The 18,524-nt window shown below is 38.3% G+C and overlaps 1 long non-coding RNA gene across 1 annotated transcript; it reads left to right on the forward strand.

The window, feature by feature from the left end:
* Positions 1–1,022: 1,022 nt before the first annotated feature.
* LOC127112484 (uncharacterized) lies at positions 1,023–10,816 on the forward strand. The gene is made up of 2 exons (XR_007798820.1): positions 1,023–1,228; positions 10,630–10,816. It is a non-coding gene; the product is annotated as an uncharacterized LOC127112484 (long non-coding RNA).
* The last annotated feature ends 7,708 nt before the right edge of the window (positions 10,817–18,524 follow it).

Genomic DNA, 18,524 nt, shown 5'->3' on the forward strand with positions numbered 1-18,524 from the left:
CTCTTTTTCAAACTCTAGAGATTCAAAATCCTCTCCGATTAAAGAATATAGTATAATTTTATAGATATATCATCATGAGATGAAGACCCATACACTTATATTCAGCCGCTACTTGGAATAAAGTTTCAAACCCAAAAACACAGCTCTCAAAACCTCACAATGACAATTCACTCATCCAATCACTCCCTTACTTCATACACCACCGTCGTCGTCGTCCTCCTCTTCCTCCAAACTTCAACTCCGATAATCAAAGCCCTCGCCGAAAACTCCCACGTCATCAATTTCCAATCACCAAACCTCTATCCAGAATCCCTAGCGTGGACCCTTTAAAACAACACTTCCTCGTCGGATCCCTCTGTCACCGCACCATCTCATCAACCTCCGACGCTGGCATAATCGAAACCCTAATCTCCGATACCTCTCTCCCCGAAAACGTCATCATTGTAGGTATAACAGTCGATTCATGCAACAACTGCATCCTCGCTGTAATCCATGCTGTCAAACCTCTTCCTCCTTTCAACGCTCTCGCCGCCTACAAACTAAAATCCGGCAACCGCCTCTTCCTCTCCCCTCTCCCCACCGATGAAGAAGCCCTCGCAAATGACGTCGCTGTTGATTACAACGGCAACGCTTACGTCACGAACTCCATCGGCAACTACATCTGGAAAGTCAACGTGAAAGGAGAAGCTTCAATCTTCTCAAAATCGCCGAGGTTCACCGAACATCCAGTGGACCGAGATACACCGTATAGTTACATCGGGCTCAACGGTATTGCTTACGTCAGCAGCGGGGATTATCTCTTGGTGGTGCAATCCAATACAGGTAAGGTTTTCAAGGTTGATGCGGACGACGGTACAGCCAGGCACGTACTTCTCAACGAGGATCTCACGCGTCCTGATGGCGTCGTTTTTAGAAGTGACGGTGTCGTTTTGGTGGTTTCACCGCAAGCGAATAAGTTGTGGCTTCTGAAGAGTAATAATGGATGGGGGGAGGGTGTGGTTTATGACAAAATTGACCTTGAGAGTGAAGGGTACCCTACTTCGGTTGTTTCGAGAGGGAGGGATAAGACGTATGTGTTGTATGGGTATTTTTTGGAGGGTCTTTTGGGGAATTCAGAGAGGGAGGGTTTTAGAATTGAGGAGATTATGACACCAAAGGAGAGTGAGGGAGAGAATGTTTGGCTTTATGTGATGATTGGATTTGGCATGGTGTATTTTGTGTATTGGAGGTTTCAGACGGGTCAGCTTGTGAAGCATATGAACAAAAAGATCAATTGATTATTTCTAAGTTTATAGTTTCTATTTCATGGTTATAACTTTTTTTGTTTTGTTTTGTTGTTATTGTTAGGTTCATAGAATCATAGGAGTGACAATTGTATCATTTTGATGTTTTATACCAAACTCTTATTAAGAGCTTAAGGTGGTTTATAAATTCTAATGCTCTTTATGAACGGGACAAAGAATGATTTGCAGCAATATAGTGAGATATCTTAATGTAATTTAAGAAACATAGGGATAAAAAGAGTAAGAATTGAGAAGAATAAATGAGACATGTTATAGTATGGTGTTCTATTCCCCTGTTTTGATATGTAATACTCATGTTTTTTTTATTGTTTTTTGTGCTGTAGTGGGATGGAGTCTATGATAAATGAGAATTTATAAATTCTGCAGTATGGGGTTTTCATCTCAAGGCTCTAAGAAACTACATTGATGAGGTGATAAGCAAAGATCTGATTGTCTCAAAGTGCAATTTTGCCATTTTGATGGTGACCTATTTACACTTCTCTATGTGTACAAAGAATGGGAGGCTCTGCCTCAAGAGAGGAGGAATAAGTGGTGTTGGGAAAATAGCATCAATGCTAAATCTATGAGGAGATGCCAAGACACAGTTTTCGAGTTAGAATCTTTTCTAGAGCGTGATTATGGCTTTGTTGTTCCAAGTTACTGGCGTTGGGATCCTCATACACCTTCTGTTCATGATAAGAATATGAAAAAGGTTATACTGGCCTCACTTTCTGAAAATGTAGCCAGGTTTTCTGGACGCAATCAACTTGGTTATGAAGTAGCGCAAACTGGACAACATGTTCAACTGCATCCATCTTCTTCCTTGCTCGTGTTTGCTCAAAAGCCTAGTTGGGTGGTTTTCGGTGACCTTCTCTCAGTGTCTAATGAATATCTGGTCTGTGTTAGTGCTGTTGAGTTTCAATCATTATATGACCTTCAACCCCCTCCCTCGTTTGATGTAACCAAGATGGAAGAACGGAAGTTGCAAACTAAGACATTGACTGGTTTTGGCACTATTCTTCTCAAAAGATTTTGTGGGAAATCCAACAGTAATTTGCTTGGTCATGTTTCACGTATTAGAAAAGCTTGTTTGGATGAAAGAATCTTTGTTGAAGTGAAAGTTGACGAGAATCTCATCCAGTTATATGCCGCTTCACACGATATGAATACAGCTACTGTGTTGGTGAGTGATGTTTTAGAATACGATAAAAAGAGGTTACGCACAGAATGTATGGAAAAATGTTTGTATCACGGGTCTGGTTCTGCATCACCTATGGCTTTGTTTGGGTCTGGTGCTTAGATAAAGCATTTGGAACTCGAGAAGCATTCCCTGAGTGTTGATGTGTATCACTCAAACATAAATGCAATTGATGACAAGGAGCTCCTGATGTTTTTTTGAAAAGAATACCTCAGGTTCTATATGTGTTGTGTACAAGTTCCAAGGAATGGGGAAGGATCCTCCAGATAGAGAAAAGTGGCGCAAGATAACATTTTTGTCCCCTGATGCTGCCAAAAGAGCCGTTGAGCTGGATGGAGACGAGTTTTGCGGCTCGAACTTGAAAATACTTCCTTCACAATCAGCTATGGGAGGGGATAAAACATTTTTATTTCCTGAAGTTAAAGCAAGAATTTTCTGGCCTCGCAGACTTAACAGAGGATTTGGCATAGTTATATGTGATAAAAATGATGTCAATATAGAGTAGTATACACCATTATCACCATGAGAATAACTTATGACACTTTCACTACGCCAAATAAGGGAAAAGAGGGCGCTTTTTTTGGCCTATAACAGCGCTTTTAAGCGCCCTCTAATCTGGCGCTGGCATAGGTAAAGACAGCGCTTTGTTTTCTTGGAGAAAGCGCTGTCTAAAGTGGCCACATTATAGTGCGCTTCCAGAAAAAAGCGCCCTCTGGAGTGGTCCATAAAGGGACACCTTAGAGGGCGCTTTCTGGAAAAAGCGCCCTCTAAAGTTGTCAATGTAAAGTGTTTAGAGGGCGCTTTCAGGAAAAAGCGCCCTCTAAAGTTTTCAATGTAAAGTGTTTAGAGGGCGCTTTCAGGAAAAAGCGCCCTCTAAAGTTGTCAATGTAAAGTGTTTAGAGGGCGCTTTCTGGACAAAGCGCCATCTAAAGTTGACAATGTAAAGTGTTTAGAGGGCGCTTTCAGGAAAAGCGCCCTCTAAAGTTGTCAATGTAAAGTGTTTAGAGGGCGCTTTCTGGACAAAGCGCCCTCTAAAGTGTTAGTTATTTTAAAAAAAATTGTTTGAAAAACAGTGGATATTTAATTGGTAACCTGTAAAGCGCAAAAGTGTTGTAATTCATATTGGTAACCTGTAACCTGTAAAGCGCATGCTGCAAAAGTGTAAAATTCATATTGATTTCATCCTTTAATCCAATGTTATACACCATTAATCCATTGATATATACAACATGAATCCATTTATATACAACATTAATCCTCCATATATACAACATTAATATATGATTCTTTGATCAACAATATACAACAACATCATGATTTAGTAAAATTACAACAACAATATACAACATATATACAACAACAACATACAACAACAACAACATTCCATACATATATGTACAACAATATACAACCTAGCTATATGATTCTTTGATCAACAATGAATTGACACAATTCATCCTTGATTTCATCCAAATGAGCTCTTGAGTATGTCTTGTATTCCTCAAAGTACTACAATTAAGAGAATAAAAAATATTCATGATTTAGTAACAAATTAGATGAAATATCCGATAGTATTAAAATAAACCCTAAGTTATTATTCCATACCATTTTTGGGATGTCTATACGATTCAACGCAATGATGTCTCTCATAAATCTCATTACAAAAAATCCGCAATCGACCGAATTATTTTGCTGAGGACACTACACAGAAAAACAAACAATATATATATATAGTTAATTTCTTACAAACACTATTATAAGCAAAAAAACAAACACTATTATAAGCAAAAATAAGATACTTAATATATACCTGAACTCTGATCCAGGTAATGTCCTTCCTATTGCGGTATTTCTTTTTCAATCTAAATTTTAGTATTGCCCTAACAAAATAAAAACGTATATTGAGATCAATCTGACAGACATAATTAAATATACAAATACACACGAATATTTAAGGGAATTTCACTTACGCGTCAACCGTCTTCTTCATATTCGGATATTTCGTCCAATCACCCGATAAAGAATCGAGATAATACACTATTAGTCTCGAAAGATCCATAGCAACCAACACCCAGTGACCACTGTAAAATAAAACAAAAATTTAGATAATTGAAAATTTTCTACGTAAAAGATATACATAGATTAGAATGAAATTATTAGGAAGAAAATCTAACCCGTTGCCAGAATTAAACGGTATAAAATACAAATTGGGTGTATTATCATCGGCCGCCATGAATCTCTCGACTAGATCATTCTTTACGGATGTTGGATTATTCGTTATTAACGTTGCATTGAAACGGGAAGCAGCAATAAACTTGAAACGGTTACACAATTCAGTTCCCCGCATCAATGTTACATACATATACCTTAAATAGAAACATAATAAACATTAGACTACTCATTGAAATGTGTAAATAAATTGTTCAACTAAGTAAATTATAGATTGATCGGAGTACCATATGTATGTATGGATGACAGCGATGCCCAATTCGGTGTGTTCAAAAAGTTGTTGGAAGTCCTCCTTTCCAATTATTTCGAAATGAGCAGCTCCGAAAACACCTTCATCAAAATTTATAGTACGAATGGCCCCCTCATGCATAATATCGGACTCCTCCACCATTTTCTCAAGACGCATCAAAATTTGAGATTTTGTCCCGGACGTCGTTGGAATATCCTTCGTTGGAATATCCTTCGTAGGAATATCCTTCGTTGGAATATCCTTACCAGCTTTTTTCAACTTTCGACCGGGAACCTAAAAATTCATATAAATTAAATCATGACTTTTTGTGATGCAACAGAATCGTTGTGTATATAATTCAATGGGTATATATATTTGTACCTCTTTTTGAGATGCAACCGACTCGATGCGTCTTGGAATCCCTTTACCAGCTTTAGGGGTGGGTCTTGTAGGAGTCTAACATTACCATGTAATAAGGATTGATTAAATATCATAATTGTAGCTGAATTGAAATGTGAATACTAAATATTCATAATCATTTAGAACATATATACCTCGGCATCAGGGAAAATTAGATCTGACGGCCAACCAACAAAGGATCCGACTGCATCTTGCATCAACGTTGTCTCTGAAACAACGTCAGGTAATGGTAGACGGGCGTCCGTATCGAATACGAGGTCAACCGAAACTTTCATAAATCCCACCGGGAGGGGATTATGGTGAAGTAATTCACCCGAAGTATTGTGCACTTTTCCCTTGCCAACCATGCGATAAGTTGGTGACGATAGATACAGCTGACAAGGTGAAATGCCCTAAACCAATAATAAATGTTATTGTTAACTTGTATATGTGTCAAGTAAAAAAGTGCTATTTTAATTTCATAATAACATATATAATTACCTCAGGAAATTTCGGTTGATGATTGATACTAGCTCGGTCACTAGTATCTTTTGCCTCGGAAGCGCACCTTTCCTCTCTATACCTTGCATTCTCGTTTTGCAGTTGGAGTACTTGTGCCCTTAACTCCGCCAAGGTCTCCATCACCTCTTTGTTGGTAGGATTTTTTGTTTTTGTTTTTTTATAAAATGACGACGGAGTCACACCAAAACCCTTACCCCTCACACGACCGGAATACTCAGGAACATTTAGTACTCGACTAAGTACGCTCCTGCAATCCTGGACCTTGGTTGAAGGTACGGTTTGGGATAAAGTCTCCTGAAATATTATTAGAGGAGATTAAAAATGAATTATATGTCTAACAAAATTTTCGATATAATTAAAGAAATAATGTTTCATATACTTACACATTCGTCATAAACATTTTGGACCGCTTCAACGACAGCCCCATCCTTCCCAACCCGAGCAGCCTTCCATAATACGTGCTCCGGAAGAGATGTTGCGTCACTTTTCTCCTCGGCTAGCTACACATTGAATTAGATTATAAGATCATCAATTATAACATATTGTGACAATGTATAAGCTCATAGCATTTGAATATACTCACAATTCTTTGTTGTAACCGTGCATAACCCGTACGCCCTTTTTTGTACGGATACGCGGGTTTTGATGCCCTTTTCCTATTTATGTCGCTTACTTCCTGGATAAAAAAGTTTAAGGCATATTAGAACCAAGTAACTTAACAATTGTATAATAGCATAATTAATAGACATTACATGGAATTTTTCGTTTCTTCGTTTGGCGACAAAGTTATCCCATTCATCGGCTGAAATAATCGCGGCATACTTCATTGGCCGTTCTCCTTCAACAAATTTTCCTTCCTCATCCTTGAGAAATTTGTTGCACAAAAAGGATCGAAATCCTCGGAGTCTTTTTCCGGCCAATTGAATACAATATTTTTGCCGGCTTTCATCGATGTGAAAGGATCTCTAAAAAACATACAAATGGAGTGTGTTATTATAAAGTAATATTATAACAATATATGGTTAACAAATAGTCAACAAAAAAAACATATAACAATATATGGTAAGTACCTTTATCTCCGACCATATTTTTTCCTTGCCAACCTTCAAGTCCGGACTTCTCCAATTATCACATGTAATCGGAATATGTTGGCGAACAAGGAAACCAATGTAACTTGCCAACATTGAACCGTTAGGCTCAATTAGTTGGTCTTCAGCACTCCAATGTACTTCAAATTTTACACCCTTGTCTCTTGCACGAATGATTGACTTCATAACAGTCAATCCTCGTTTGATTTCTTTTTCAACATTATTACGTGATTCATTCGCGGCATTGGTATCGTCTTGGTTAGCCATTTTATCTGTAATATAGAAATGATTCAATAAGACCCAAGTAAGACAATGATTCAATACGTGAACACATTCATATACCAATGCATGCAACAATCTAAACTCTTTTTTTTATCATTATTGAATACAAACTCACACACACCTACTGCATGCAAAAGACCAATGCAAACTAAACTCTTCCAAGCACAAGCTCAAACACACTTCAACAATCTAAACTCTTCCAAGCACAAGCTCAAACACACTTCAACAATCTAAACTCTTCCAAGCACAAGCTCAAACACACTTCAAATATATCAGTTTTCAATCAGAAATAAAAAACTCAGTTTGCCCTAAACAACATTAATCAACATAATGCACAAAATGAAAAACTAAGTTTAGAAAATGCCCTAATCAAACACATGAAGAAAGTGAACGGTAACGATAGAGAAGAGAAATACCTTAAAGGTGACGGTAACGATGGAGAAGAAAGTGAACAGTGACGGTGGAAGAGGATAACGCAGTGAACGTGAACGGTGAGGGAGGGAGAACGAACGGTGACGATGACGGTGAGGGAGGGAGAACGAACGGATGACGAGAGTAATCGCAGTAGACGGTGGACGCAGTAGAGAGAAAACCCAGTTACGTAAACGAAATAGCTTATGGAGAGGGAAAATAAAGAGACATGCAGTATATGTTATAATTTTAATGTTTACTAAAGGGGACCTTAGAGGGCGCTTTTTTAAAAAAAGCGCCCTCTAAAGGGGACCTAAGAGGGCGCTTCTGAAAGCGCTCTCTAAGGCTTTCCAAAAGCGCCTTCTAAACTGGAAATGTACATGGACTTAGAGAGCGCTTTTTCAAAAGCGCCCTCTAAGGGTAACCTTAGAGGGCGCTTTCACAAAAGCGCCCTCTATTGTTGTCCCTCCATTTTTTTTTTGGCTTCACTTTAGAGGGCGCTTTGTTACAAAAGCGCCCTCTAAAGGGGGTCTAAGAGGGCGCTTATAAAAGCGCTCTCTAAGGCTTTCCAAAAGCGCCTTATAAACTGGAAATGTACATGGACATAGAGAGCGCTTTTTTAGAAGCGCCCTCTAAGGTTACCCTTAGAGGGCGCTTTCAATAAAGCGTCCTCTATTGGTGTCCCTTCATTTCCTCATTATTTTTTCGCTTCACTTTAGAGTGCGCTTTGTTACAAAAGCGCCCTCTAAAGTGCGCTGTCTATTCTAGTAGTATGCTCCTTATTTTTTCTCTTCACTTTAGAGTGCGCTTTTGTAATAAAGCGCCCTCTAAGGGGCGCTGTCTATTCCAGTTTTTGGCGTAGTGTTTGCATAACTTTCTATATAGTATTCTCATAGCGGGTCAATCCGGTATAAATATTACTCTTAATATTCATACCTATGTTTAAGACTTGATAACTTTTTATCCATGATCCATGAGATGTGATCACCAGTCTACAAACATAATAGTCTCAATGCTTTAATGTTATCCCACTTCACAATAAAGCTCGACTACGGATACTTTAAGAATAGTGTCCTTATGTTTAATGTGCTCTCATGATTAAGTCACACTTAATACATTAAACGGACTATCTATTCCAGGGACTTTATTAATCAACCATAATAAAGAAAATGCCTTTTATTAATAATAAATAATTCGATACAAGTACCAAAAGTATTGGCCTCTAGGGCTTACACCAACATCATGTTGCCCCCTGACACCCTTCCAGAGACCGTTTCCTTCTTATTCATATACTAGAGTAGAGTCACTATGTGATCAGATCCGAGTTGCTTACGTCTTGTAACAATGTTCTCCGAGAACCGACCTACTAACGATTTATGCAATCCGACTTGTTCGCCTTTTTATACTCGACCTAGAAAAGCTCGGTCTTTGAGAATTCTAAGATGTATACTAATATAAACATAATTATTGAAGATCAAAATATAATCGAAATACAATGTATTAAAAAGTTATATCTCAAAAATGATTTTTATAAAATACTATTTGAAAAATAGTTTCAAAATTAAATAATTTAAAAATATTTAATATCTAATTTTATTAAATAAAATAATTAAATATCTAAAATATTATTTTTAGAATAATTATTAAAAGTAATTTTTTATTAATTTTTTTCATTTACAATTTTTTTTTAAAAATAAATAGTATAAAAATCATTTTTTAAAAGCAAAACAAAACAAAACAATTTGACCTTTAATTTCTCTTTTTCAAACTCTAAAGATTCAAAATCAATCCTCTCCGATTAAAGAATATAGTATAATTTTAGAGATAGATCATCATGAGATGAAGACCCATACACTTAACTTCAGCTGCTACTTGGAATAAAGTTTCAAACCCAAAAACACAGCTCTCAAAACCTCACCATGCCAATTCACTCCTTCAATCACTCCCTTACTTCATACACCACCGTCGTCGTCGTCCTCCTCCTCTTCCTCCAAACTTCAACTCCAATAATCATTGCCCTCGCCGAAAACTCCCACGTCATCAATTTCCAATCACCAAACCTCAATCCAGAATCCCTAGCGTGGGACCCTTTAAAACAACACTTCCTCGTCGGATCCCTCCGTCACCGCACCATCTCATCAATCTCCGATGCTGGCATAATCGAAACCCTAATCTCCGATAACTCTCTCCCCGAAAACGTCACCGTTGTAGGTATAACAGTCGATTCACGCAACAACTGCGTCCTCGCTGTAATCCATGCCGTCAAACCTCTTCCTACTTTCAACGCTCTCGCCGCCTACGACCTAAAATCCGGCAACCGCCTCTTCCTCTCCCCTCTCCCCACCGATGAAAAAGCCCTTGCAAACGACATCGCTGTTGATTACAACGGCAACGCTTACGTCACGAACTCCATCGGCAACTACATCTGGAAAGTCAACGTGAAAGGAGAAGCTTCAATCTTCTCAAAATTGCCGAGGTTCACCGAACATCCGGTGGACCGCGACACACCATATAGTTACATCGAGCTCAACGGTATTGCTTACGTCAGCAGCGGGGATTATCTCTTGGTGGTGCAATCCAATACAGGTAAGGTTTTCAAGGTTGATGCGGACGACGGTACAGCCAGGCACATACTTCTCAACGAGGATCTCACGCGTCCTGATGGCGTCGTTTTTAGAAGTGACAGTGTCATTTTGGTGGTTTCACCGCAAGCGAATAAGTTGTGGCTTCTGAAGAGTAATAATGGATGGGGGGTGTGGTTTATGACAAAATTGACCTTGAGAGTGAAGGGTACCCTACTTCGGTTGTTTCGAGAGGGAGGGATAAGATGTATGTGTTGTATGGGTATTTTTTGGAGGGCCTTTTGGGGAATTCAGAGAGGGAGGGTTTTAGAATTGAGGAGATTATGTCACCAAAGGAGAGTGGGGGAGAGAATGTTTGGCTTTATGTGATGATTGGATTTGGCATGGTGTATTTTGTGTATTGGAGGTTTCAGATGGGTCAGCTTGTGAAACATATGAACAAAAAGATCAATTGATTATTTCTAAGTTTTTAGTTTCTATTTCATGGTTATAACTTTTTTTTGTTTTGTTTTGTTGTTATTGTTAGGTTCATAGAATCATAGGAGTGACAATTGTATCATTTTGATGTTTTATACCAAACTCTTATTAAGAGCTTAAGGTGGTTTATAAATTCTAATGCTCTTTATGAACGGGACAAAGGATGATTTAAAACAGTATAGTGAGATATCTTAATGTAATTTAAAAAACATAGGGATAAAAAGAGTAAGAATTGAGAAGAATAAATGAGACCTGTTATAGTATGGTGTTCTATTCCCCTATTTTGATATGTAATACTCATGTTTTTTTATTCTTTTTTGTGCTGTAGTGGGATGGAGTCTGTGATAAATGAGAATTAAAAATTCTGCAGTATGGGGTTTTCATCTCAAGGCTCTAAGAAACTACATTGATGAGGTGATAGGCAAAGATCTGATTGTCTCAAAGTGCAATTTTGCCATTCTGATGGTGATCTTTTTACACTTCTCTCTGTGTACAAAGAATGGGAGGCTCTGCCTCAAGAGAGGAGGAATAAGTGGTGTTGGGAAAATAGCATCAATGCTAAATCTATGAGGAGATGCCAAGACATAGTTTTCGAGTTAGAATCTTTTCTAGAGCGTGAACATGGCTTTTTTGTTCCAAGTTACTGGCGTTGGGATCCTCATACACCTTCTGTTCATGATAAGAATATGAAAAAGGTTATACTGGCCTCACATTCTGAAAATGTAGCCATGTTTTCTGGACGCTATCAACTTGGTTATGAAGTAGCGCAAACAGGACAACATGTTCAACTACATCCATCTTCTTCCTTGCTCGTGTTTGCTCAGAAGCCTAGTTGGGTGGTTTTCGGTGACCTTCTCTCAGTGTCTAATGAATATCTGGTCTGTGTTAGTGCTGTTGAGTTTCAATCATTTTATACGATCTTCAACCCCCTCCCTCGTTTGATGTATCCAAAATGGAAGAACGGAAGTTGCAAACTAAGACATTGACTGGTTTTGGCACTATTCTTCTCAAAAGATTTTGTGGGAAATCCAATAGTAATTTGCTTGGTCATGTTTCACGTATTAGGAATGCTTGTTTGGATGAAAGAATCTTTGTTGAAGTGAAAGTTGACGAGAATCTCATCCAGTTATATGCCGCTTCACACGATATGAATACATCTACTATGTTGGTGATGATGTTTTAGAATACGAGAAAAAGAGGTTACGCACAGAATGTATGGAAAAATGTTTGTATCACGGGTCTGGTTCTGCATCACCTATGGCTTTGTTTGGGTCTGGTGCTGAGATAAAGCATCTGGAACTCGAGAAGCATTCCCTGAGTGTTGATGTGTATCACTCAAACATAAATGCAATTGATGACAAGGAGCTCCTGATGTTTTTTGAAAAGAATACCTCAGGTTCTATATGTGTTGTGTACAAGTTCCAAGGAATGGGGAAGGATCCTCCAGATAGAGAAAAGTGGGGCAAGATAACATTTTTGTCCCCTGATGCTGCCAAAAGAGCCGTTGAGCTGGATGGAGACGAGTTTTGCGGCTCGAATTTGAAAATACTTCCTTCACAATCAGCTATGGGAGGGGATAAAACATTTTTATTTCCTGAAGTTAAAGCAAGAATTTTCTGGCCTCGCAGACTTAGCAGAGGATTTGGCATAGTTATATGTGATAAAAATGATGTCAATATAGAGTGGTATACACCATTATCACCATGAGAATAACTTATGACACTTTGCATAACTTTCTATATAGTATTCTCATAGCGGGTCAATCCGGTATAAATATTACTCTTAATATTCATACCTATGTTTAAGACTTGATAACTTTTTATCCATGATCCATGAGATGTGATCACCAGTCTACAAACATAATAGTCTCAATGCTTTAATGTTATCCCACTTCACAATAAAGCTCGACTACGGATACTTTAAGAATAATGTCCTTATGTTTAATGTGCTCTCATGATTAAGTCACACTTAATACATTAAACGGACTATCTATTCCAGGGACTTTATTAATCAACCATAATAAAGAAAATGCCTTTTATTATTAGTAAATAATTCGATACAAGTACCAAAAGTATTGGCCTCTAGGGCTTACACCAACATCATGTTGCCCCCTGACACCCTTCCAGAGACCGTTTCCGACTTATTCATATACTAGAGTAGAGTCACTATGTGATCAGATCCGACTTGCTTACGTCTTGTAACAATGTTCTCCGAGAACCGACCTACTAACGATTTATGCAATCCGACTTGTTCGCCTTTTTATACTCGACCTAGAAAAGCTCGGTCTTTGAGAATTCTAAGATGTATAATAATATAAACATAATTATTGAAGATCAAAATATAATCGAAATACAATGTATTAAAAAGTTATATCTCAAAAATGATTTTTATAAAATACTATTTGAAAAATAGTTTCAAAATTAAATAATTTAAAAATATTTAATATCTAATTTTTTAAATAAAATAATTAAATATCTAAAATAATATTTTTAAAATAATTCTTAAAAGTAATTTTTTATTAATTTTTTTTATTTACAATTTTTTTATAAAAAATAAATAGTATAAAAGTCATTTTTTAAAAGCAAAACAAAACAAAACAATCTGACCTTTAATTTCTCTTTTTCAAACTCTAAAGATTCAAAATCCTCTCCGATTAAAGAATATAGTATAACTTTATAGATAGATCATCATGAGATGAAGACCCATACACTTAACTTCAGCCGCTACTTGGAATAAAGTTTCAAACCCAAAAACACAGCTCTCAAAACCTCACCATGCCAATTCACTCATCCAATCACTCCCTTACTTCATACACCATCGTCGTCGTCCTCCTCCTCCTCTTCCTCCAAAGTTCAACTCCGATAATCAAAGCCCTCGCCGAAAACTCCCACGTCATCAATTTCCAATCACCAAACCTCTATCCAGAATCCCTAGCGTGGACCCTTTAAAACAACACTTCCTCGTCGGATCCCTCTGTCACCGCACCATCTCATCAACCTCCGACGCTGGCATAACCGAAACCCTTATCTCCGATACCTCTCTCCCCGAAAACGTCATCGTTGTAGGTATAACAGTCGATTCACGCAACAACCGCGTCCTCGCTGTAATCCACGCCGTCAAACCTCTTCCTCCTTTCAACGCTCTCGCCGCCTACGGCCTAAAATCCGGCAACCGCCTCTTCCTCTCCCCTCTCCCCACCGATGAAGAAGCCCTCGCAAACGACGTCGCTGTTGATTACAACGGCAACGCTTACGTCACGAACTCCATCGGCAACTACATCTGGAAAGTCAACGTGAAAGGAGAAGCTTCAATCTTCTCAAAATCGCCGAGGTTCACCGAACATCCGGTGGACCGCGACACACCGTATAGTTACATCGGGCTCAACGGTATTGCTTACGTCAGCGACGGGGATTATCTCTTGGTGGTGCAATCCAATACAGGTAAGGTTTTCAAGGTTGATGCGGACGACGGTACAGCCAGGCACGTACTTCTCAACGAGGATCTCACGCATCCTGATGGCGTCGTTTTTAGAAGTGACAGTGTCGTTTTGGTGGTTTCACCGCAAGCGAATAAGTTGTGGCTTCTGAAGAGTAATAATGGATGGGGGGAGGGTGTGGTTTATGACAAAATTGACCTTGAGAGTGAAGGGTACCCTACTTCGGTTGTTTCGAGAGGGAGGGATAAGATGTATGTGTTGTATGGGTATTTTTTGGAGGGTCTTTTGGGGAATTCAGAGAGGGAGGGTTTTAGAATTGAGGAGATTATGTCACCAAAGGAGAGTGAGGGAGAGAATGTTTGGCTTTATGTGATGATTGGATTTGGCATGGTGTATTTTGTGTATTGGAGGTTTCAGATGGGTCAGCTTGTGAAGCATATGAACAAAAAGATCAATTGATTATTTCTAAGTTTATAGTTTCTATTTCATGGTTATAACTTTTTTTGTTTTGTTTTGTTGTTATTGTTAGGTTCATAGAATCATAGGAGTGACAATTGTATCATTTTGATGTTTTATACCAAACTCTTATTAAGAGCTTAAGGTGGTTTATAAATTCTAATGCTCTTTATGAACGGGACAAAGGATGATTTGCAGCAGTATAGTGAGATATCTTAATGTAATTTAAGAAACATAGGGATAAAAAGAGTAAGAATTGAGAAGAATAAATGAGACCTGTTATAGTATGGTGTTCTATTCCCCTGTTTTGATATGTAATACTCATGTTTTTTTATTGTTTTTTGTGCTGTAGTGGGATGGAGTCTATGATAAATGAGAATTTATAAATTCTGCAGTATGGGGTTTTCATCTCAAGGCTCTAAGAAACTACATTGATGAGGTGATAAGCAAAGATCTGATTGTCTCAAAGTGCAATTTTTCCATTCTGATGGTGACCTTTTTACACTTCTCTCTGTGTACAAAGAATGGGAGGCTCTGCCTCAAGAGAGGAGGAATAAGTGGTGTTGGGAAAATAGCATCAATGCTAAATCTATGAGGAGATGCCAAGACACAGTTTTCGAGTTAGAATCTTTTCTAGAGCGTGAACATGGCTTTGTTGTTCCAAGTTACTGGCGTTGGGATCCTCATACACCTTCTGTTCATGATAAGAATATGAAAAAGGTTATACTGGCCTCACTTTCTGAAAATGTAGCCATGTTTTCTGGACGCAATCAACTTGGTTATGAAGTAGCGCAAACTGGACAACATGTTCAACTGCATCCATCTTCTTCCTTGCTCGTGTTTGCTCAAAAGCCTAGTTGGGTGGTTTTCGGTGACCTTCTCTCAGTGTCTAATGAATATCTGGTCTGTGTTAGTGCTGTTGAGTTTCAATCATTATACGACCTTCAACCCCCTCCCTCGTTTGATGTATCCAAGATGGAAGAACGGAAGTTGCAAACTAAGACATTGACTGGTTTTGGCACTATTCTTCTCAAAAGATTTTGTGGGAAATCCAACAGTAATTTGCTTGGTCATGTTTCACGTATTAGGAAAGCTTGTTTGGATGAAAGAATCTTTGTTGAAGTGAAAGTTGACGAGAATCTCATCCAGTTATATGCCGCTTCACACGATATGAATACAGCTACTATGTTGGTGAGTGATGTTTTAGAATACGAGAAAAAGAGGTTACGCACAGAATGTATGGAAAAATGTTTGTATCACGGGTCTGGTTCTGCATCACCTATGGCTTTGTTTGGGTCTGGTGCTGAGATAAAGCATCTGGAACTCGAGAAGCATTCCCTGAGTGTTGATGTGTATCACTCAAACATAAATGCAATTGATGACAAGGAGCTCCTGATGTTTTTTGAAAAGAATACCTCAGGTTCTATATGTGTTGTGTACAAGTTCCAAGGAATGGGGAAGGATCCTCCAGATAGAGAAAAGTGGGGCAAGATAACATTTTTGTCCCCTGATGCTGCCAAAAGAGCCGTTGAGCTGGATGGAGACGAGTTTTGCGGCTCGAACTTGAAAATACTTCCTTCACAATCAGCTATGGGAGGGGATAAAACATTTTTATTTCCTGAAGTTAAAGCAAGAATTTTCTGGCCTCGCAGACTTAGCAGAGGATTTGGCATAGTTATATGTGATAAAAATGATGTCAATATAGAGTGGTATACACCATTATCACCATGAGAATAACTTATGACACTTTGCATAACTTTCTATATAGTATTCTCATAGCGGGTCAATCCGGTATAAATATTACTCTTAATATTCATACCTATGTTTAAGACTTGATAACTTTTTATCCATGATCCATGAGATGTGATCACCAGTCTACAAACATAATAGTCTCAATGCTTTAATGTTATCCCACTTCACAATAAAGCTCGACTACGGATACTTTAAGAATAGTGTCCTTATGTTTAATGTGCTCTCATGATTAAGTCACACTTAATACATTAAACGGACTATCTATTCCAGGGACTTTATTAATCAACCATAATAAAGAAAATGCCTTTTATTATTAATAAATAATTCGATACAAGTACCAAAAGTATTGGCCTCTAGGGCTTACACCAACATCATGTTGCCCCCTGACACCCTTCCAGAGACCGTTTCCGACTTATTCATATACTAGAGTAGAGTCACTATGTGATCAGATCCGACTTGCTTACGTCTTGTAACAATGTTCTCCGAGAACCGACCTACTAACGATTTATGCAATCCGACTTGTTCGCCTTTTTATACTCGACCTAGAAAAGCTCGGTCTTTGAGAATTCTAAGATGTATAATAATATAAACATAATTATTGAAGATCAAAATATAATCGAAATACAATGTATTAAAAAGTTATATCTCAAAAATGATTTTTATAAAATACTATTTGAAAAATAGTTTCAAAATTAAATAATTTAAAAATATTTAATATCTAATTTTTTTAAATAAAATAATTAAATATCTAAAATAATATTTTTAGAATAATTATTAAAAGTAATTTGTTATTAATTTTTTTTATTTACAATTTTTTTAAAAAAATAAATAGTATAAAAATCATTTTTTAAACGCAAAACAAAACAAAACAATCTGACCTTTAATTTCTCTTTTTCAAACTCTAAAGATTCAAAATCCTCTCCGATTAAAGAATATAGTATAATTTTATAGATAGATCATCATGAGATGAAGACCCATACACTTAACTTCAGCCGCTACTTGGAATAAAGTTTCAAACCCAAAAACACAGCTCTCAAAACCTCACCATGCCAATTCACTCATCCAATCACTCCCTTACTTCATACACCACCGTCGTCGTCATCGTCCTCCTCTTCCTCCAAACTTCAACTCCGATAATCAAAGCCCTCGCCGAAAACTCCCACGTCATCAATTTCCAATCACCAAACCTCTATCCAGAATCCCTAGCGTGGACCCTTTAAAACAACACTTCCTCGTCGGATCCCTCTGTCACCGCACCATCTCATCAACCTCCGACGCTGGCATAATCGAAACCCTAATCTCCGATACCTCTCTCCCCGAAAACGTCATCGTTGTAGGTATAACAGTCGATTCACGCAACAACCGCGTCCTCGCTGTAATCCACGCCGTCAAACCTCTTCCTCCTTTCAACGCTCTCGCCGCCTACGACCTAAAATCCGGCAACCGCCTCTTCCTCTCCCCTCTCCCCACCGATGAAGAAGCCCTCGCAAACGACGTCGCTGTTGATTACAACGGCAACGCTTACGTCACGAACTCCATCGGCAACTACATCTGGAAAGTCAACGTGAAAGGAGAAGCTTCAATCTTCTCAAAATCGCCGAGGTTCACCGAACATCCGGTGGACCGCGACACACCGTATAGTTACATCGGGCTCAACGGTATTGCTTACGTCAGCAGCGGGGATTATCTCTTGGTGGTGCAATCCAATACAGGTAAGGTTTTCAAGGTTGATGCGGACGACGGTACAGCCAGGCACGTACTTCTCAACGAGGATCTCACGCGTCCTGATGGCGTCGTTTTTAGAAGTGACGGTGTCGTTTTGGTGGTTTCACCGCAAGCGAATAAGTTGTGGCTTCTGAAGAGTAATAATGGATGGGGGGGGGTGTGGTTTATGACAAAATTGACCTTGAGAGTGAAGGGTACCCTACTTCGGTTGTTTCGAGAGGGAGGGATAAGATGTATGTGTTGTATGGGTATTTTTTGGAGGGTCTTTTGGGGAATTCAGAGAGGGAGGGTTTTAGAATTGAGGAGATTATGTCACCAAAGGAGAGTGAGGGAGAGAATGTTTGGCTTTATGTGATGATTGGATTTGGCATGGTGTATTTTGTGTATTGGAGGTTTCAGATGGGTCAGCTTGTGAAGCATATGAACAAAAAGATCAATTGATTATTTCTAAGTTT

The sequence above is a fragment of the Lathyrus oleraceus genome, unplaced genomic scaffold (assembly GCF_024323335.1).
Source record: "Lathyrus oleraceus cultivar Zhongwan6 unplaced genomic scaffold, CAAS_Psat_ZW6_1.0 chrUn0136, whole genome shotgun sequence".
NCBI lineage: Eukaryota > Viridiplantae > Streptophyta > Magnoliopsida > Fabales > Fabaceae > Lathyrus > Lathyrus oleraceus.